General features: G+C 43.0%; 1 long non-coding RNA gene across 1 annotated transcript; it reads right to left on the bottom strand.

Annotated features, from left to right (window-relative positions):
* Positions 1-2,094: 2,094 nt before the first annotated feature.
* LOC125946131 (uncharacterized) lies at positions 2,095-5,426 on the bottom strand. Its single transcript, XR_007467417.1, has 3 exons — positions 5,131-5,426; positions 4,014-4,106; positions 2,095-2,736 (listed from the first exon to the last, which is right to left on the bottom strand). It is a non-coding gene; the product is annotated as an uncharacterized LOC125946131 (long non-coding RNA).
* Positions 5,427-5,647: the final 221 nt, after the last annotated feature.

Here is a 5,647-nt window from a genome sequence, read left to right as displayed (position 1 = left end):
TAACGTTCTCATTTATGTTGTACCAAGACAATTTTTCTATTAATAACGAATGTGACACAACATCAAATGCTTTGCGGAAGTCAAGAAATAAGCAGTCAACAGAATGCCCTTTATCCAGTGCGCTTGTTAAATCATGAACGAATTCGGTAAGCTGGGTGACACACGTGTAACCACTGCGAAAACCATGCTGCTGGGTATTTAATAATGTGTATGCACTAAGATGGCTCATAATATTAGTATAAAACACCTGCTCTAAAACTTTACGTATCACACTGGTCACAGACACTGGTCGATAATTTGAAACAATATTTCTAGGTCCAGATTTGTGTATAGGCACAACGTTTGCAAGTTTCCATTCATCAGATAGAGATCCGTCCTGTAATGACTTGGTGAAAAGAATCTGCAGGTACTTTGACAGAGAGAACGCACAAGAGAGGGGCGGGAGGTTGTGCGTTCGATTCCCACCGCCGCCGGGCCCCGAGTGGTTCAAATGGGTACAAGCGTACCCCCGGCCTGGCGTTCGGCTTCCTTCAGGGATGATACGCTTGCGAAAGGAGCCTGCGCCCTGAATTCCCGTCGAAACCCTCCTGAGGACAGAAAACAAGTGATGTCTGGGCCGCTCCCATGGCGGTCATTTCCCATGTGGCGCCCTAAGCACCTATTGAGGTGGGGACGCCTTCGGGTTGAGGTCAAACACCCCTTTCAACACAGAATGGAGACTTATATACCAAGCTCTGACAGTAACAAATAAAAGCCGCACTGATACAGGAGATACTAAAGCGGGTAGGCCGTGTTAGTGCCTCCAGCTTTTAAAATGTGAAACAAGCATAACGCATTAACTTGCATGTACTTCATGCGGTTGCGACCAACAAAAGTTGGGCCTCTCAGTTCACCGTTTTCTCGTTCATTAAATAATGTTTTGTTTATAACCAAAACTACGTAAAATAGCCGATAACTACAACTTGAGGAACAGAACACACATATCTACTAAACTTACTGTAAGGTCACATTTTCTATAGATAAGTTATCTAATGAGGAATTTAGACAGCTAAGTGCTCACAGCTTTAATGAAAAATAGCAATCTATGACTAGCATGAAAAAAAGAAAGAATGAAAACGCTGCAAGAAAATGTACGAGGTGTGTTCAAAAAGAAACCAAACTTTTGAAATAGCACGTAAATCGGCAGAGAGCACGCTGCACCTACTGAACGCATGTCGCAGCGGGTTTAGACAACAAACTGCCATTTGCCGAGTTTCACTATGACCATTGGTTGGTGAGCTACAGCCGGCGAAGTGCGCACGTGTACAAGCTGTTTGTTGGATTAGTGCCAAAGTAACAACGAATGAGGTTGAAGAACAACGTGTGTGTGCGAAATTTTGCTACAAACTTGGCAAAACTTTCACAGAGACATTTCAATTGCTTAACCAATCATATGGGGAAAACTGTATGGGTCGGACTAAGTGCTATGAGTAGTTTAAGCATTTTGAACAAGGCAGAATGTTGGTTGGTGACGATCCCAAGCCTGGACGACCTTCCACATCAGCAGATGGTGACCATGTCAAGAGAGTGCGTGCTGTGATTCGTGTAAATCGTCGTTTAACTGTTTGAGAACTGGCTGATGAAGTGGGCATCAGCATAGGATCATAGCATCCTATTGAGAATGATAAACTTGAGATGCGTCGTGTCAGTGCAAAATTCGTGCCGCGTTTGTTCAGTGTCGATCAGAAACCTCTGTGTTGAAATAAGCCAGGAACTGCATGCCACTGGCAATGATAATGAAAACTTCTGTAACATCACAACGGGCAATGAGACGTGTGTTTATGACTGCGATATTGAAACAAAAGTGCAGTCGTCGCAGTGGGTGGCCGAACAGTCTTCTCGCCCAAGAAAGCACGCATTAGTCAGCAAAAAATCAAGGTAATGGTGGTGTTTTCTGATTGGAAAGACATAGTCCATCAGGAATTTGTACCACGTGGTCAGATGGTAAACAAGGCTGTCTACCAAGGAATTCTAGCGCGTTTTCAGGATGCTGTGTGCAGTAGGAAGCCTGAATTGTGGAAAACCCAGACTAATTGTTGCAACATGACAATGAGCTAGTTCACGCGTCGCTTCTTGTCTGCGGCTATCTAGCAAAACATCACACTCTCGTGCCCCATCCACCGTACTTTCCAGACCTAGCCCAAGAAGCCTCTTTCCTGTTTCCTGAACTTAAAATCACGTTGAAAGAACGTCGTTTCCAACCCATAAAAGCAATTTCAAGACAATGCGACATGAGACCTACGCGCCATCCCAGAAAAAGCGTTCCAGGAGGCTTTCCAAAAATGCATGAGATGATAGGAACAATGTATTGCCAGAAGATGGAACTACTTTGAAGGGGAGATGCATAAAATGTTGTACAATAAGCAATAAAGATGTTAAAGCAAAAGTGTGGTTTCTTTTCGAACACACCCTGTATGTATTTGAATTGAAGAACTCTTTTGGGAGCCAAGCAACATAAAAAATCTTTTGTCTTGCGGAGCACACTCTGTATACATGCCGCAGTGGTTGGGTGAATGCAGAGAAATCCAAAGTGAAGTTTTTTATGTTTACATTGCTAACATGAGAAAAAAAGCATTTTTAAATATGTGTTTCATTTTAACATAATTGCTCCGTCATCACAAACACATTAGATATCATTCATATATATTCAGAGTTATTTGTCCTGATGACTCCTGGGCCTCCAAGTGACCGTCGTACCTGGAAGGAAAAAGAAATGCAACTTAATGTTAGACGATTCAAAAAACTGCTTCACCTTGGCCCTCTTAGGGTTATGTTTGTTCAATAGTTGTTTGAGGCCAATATAGTAGTGATCTTGCAAGAAACAGATCTCAATGTTAACCATAAACTTCTGAGACTGCGAGATAACGATTCGAGGTCTTTTATTTGACTTCCCTCATTTTAGTGTGCCTAAAAAACACACTTGACTGCGCTTAATTGCACCTTGTTGGGGGAGAGAACAATTGTTCAGACTGCGTTCAACACCCTTACATTGCCCTGATAGTTGACATGTGGGTTGTTGCTGTAGTGCACGGCATTGCATTGATGTGCACACATTCTCTTCCTTTCTATTTGAAATCTCGTCTCTCCTGTTGCCTTTCACTCCCTTTATACTCCTTCCTCAGCACAGTCACTTGTATTTACGCTGGTGAACCTGCCTGTCTTCCTATCTTTCTACCTCCTTTCTCCAAGAACACGTGTCAGCATTATAAAACTCGGTGTCCATGATTTACTACAGAAAGCTGAACATTTCATATCACACACTTCACATGTGAATAACTCATAAGAGATCGCGAAAGACATGAGAATGTGTCCGACTTTTGAATTTACAGCATTGTATTTGAAATTTCACTGGCATTATTAACACTAAAGTCCATCCCTAATTAATCTGAATATATCGAGTGCATACACAGTGTAAACAAAGTAATCAAGCCATGACAATGGGCACAAACACATAATGCTCTGGCAATCAACTAAAGAGAGAAACATACATTCAGTTGCATTCTTCACGTCATGTACAAACACATTTCACATATACTTGGCCTCTTCGAAATCAACTCAATGTGCTTGGGCTTATTATTTATTTCACAGTCATATTTCCTCACACTTGCAGGTAATTATTAATTGGTCCACATTGTCAGCTGGCTCTCAGGGGCACTCGTATATGTCCCTTACACTTACTGGCATTCAGTTGTACTTGCATTTACACTGGCCTAAACTCAGTGACATCCCACTGTTCTGAAATCAGCAAAAATTAATGAGGCTCTCGAATTTGTGTCTATCTCTAGTGATATTACAGCTCGTGTAAGTGCTTCAATGTTCTCCGCATGCCAGCAATATTGTAAACACTTGTATCTTTCTGAGCCCCACACCACTTTTGAGCTGGCAAAATATTAGCTTTTTCTTCGTGTGCTTCATCATAAGCATATATTGCCACACTGCAATGAACAGCCATTTTTGGCCTGATTTTCGCTTACCGGTGCGGTGGTCCACTCTAACGTTCCAATGGAGAGCCCGGAGTTGTGCTTTCTTTGGTGGCGTCCTTATTAGTGTTGACTTCTACTTTAATCCTGTATAGAAAAAAATACAGTTAAGCGAGAATAAAAAGAAAATGCAGAAATTTGATAAATCGAGAAGCGTAAGCTCATAAGAAAGGTCTTATTAAGGCCTATTTTGAGGCTAGCTTCATAGTCGCAAATCAACACAACATAGAAATCACCACACAAGAGCAAAATGTCCAACTTGTAATGTTCTTTTGCTTCTTTCATAGTTTTTTTAGCTATGCATGCAGCGCTTTTATCTCACAACATTATGGAACGACGCAAGTACTGAAAACCAGATTTTTCCGTCTGCTATAAAACTTGAAATTGCTACAATCGACGTGACATGTCGTGTTGTTGAAATCTTGCCAGTTGCATAGAACTTCGCACCTTCTACAAGTGACGAGGGTACTGCTTATCTCCAAGAGATAATGTGGAAAATCCTGCGGCTAGTGCAAACCGTCACTTCGGAGCTGCAGCGTCGTCGGAGTGATTTGATTATGGTCGCGTCACGCAAGCTTCGAGCTAAAAAAAGTGAACTCGACGCATTAAACAGGAAAGCCAGAAATTTCGCAAATCGACACAGTACACAGAGGAAGGTGCGTAACACACCAGAATTTTTTTTTCAAAATATAACCGTAGTTTGACAAACTGGAACTACGCAACGCAATGAATTCATCACGCAAAGCCCACGAAAGGAATTTAAAAGAAAACACACATTTCATGGTTAGAACGCTACACGCGATTACCAGAGCCGCTATAAAACGCAAGCCCTAACGAAAATTCGCGCATGAAGTTGCAACAAATGGACACCTGACTACGCAAGAAAAAAAAAATCGCCTGCAATCATACAATAGGGGGAAACCTAAACGGAGCTACGCCTGCAGTTATAACTACTTCACACACCAAAACTTCCAATGCGCGTGTTCGCATTAGTACTACACGTTCAGATACTTAAATCACCGACATTCGTTATCTGCTGGCTCATAATAATTCAATGGTAGTAATTAAGCATTTAGTAAGCGTAGCGTATAGGAAGTAAAAATCGACCTACCAAATAGGCACAGGTTCGCAGCTCTACAGCACGCACTCCTGGGCCCGCCGATCCAGCGCACATGGCGGCCCGCCGCCGCTGATCGCCGGTGTGGCCGTCGTACTCGCACGAGTTGTCGAAGTTGCACTGCTTTTTTGCAATTACCTGTAACAACGGTGGATTTGAACATCACTGACATCACCGAGAGCGTTCACCGACGCGGCCAGATCACTTCACGACACAAACACAGTCGCTTAACGTCACCGGTACAAAGATATCACGATAATTACTGCCGAAAACAATCGCCTCGTACGCCGGCATGTACGCCATGTTCTCGCTCCTTACCGGTCCGGCCGGCGCAGCCTTTCTTCCTCCTCCGCCACGAAAGCAACGTGGAGGCGTCGACTTGTTTCTCTTCGTTCTCTCCTTTTGCCTTTCGCTTTACTTTCTCCCTCAAAGCATTACCCTCACTGCTCCTTACAGCTTTTGCTTTCTAACGCTCTCTCAACGCTTCGGCGCGCATTTTGCGCGCCAAATT

Source organism: Dermacentor silvarum, chromosome 6 (genome assembly GCF_013339745.2).
Source record: "Dermacentor silvarum isolate Dsil-2018 chromosome 6, BIME_Dsil_1.4, whole genome shotgun sequence".
Classification (NCBI taxonomy): Eukaryota; Metazoa; Arthropoda; class Arachnida; order Ixodida; family Ixodidae; genus Dermacentor; species Dermacentor silvarum.
Note: the sequence above shows the minus strand (reverse complement) of the source record. Positions and strands in the feature narration are given on the sequence as shown.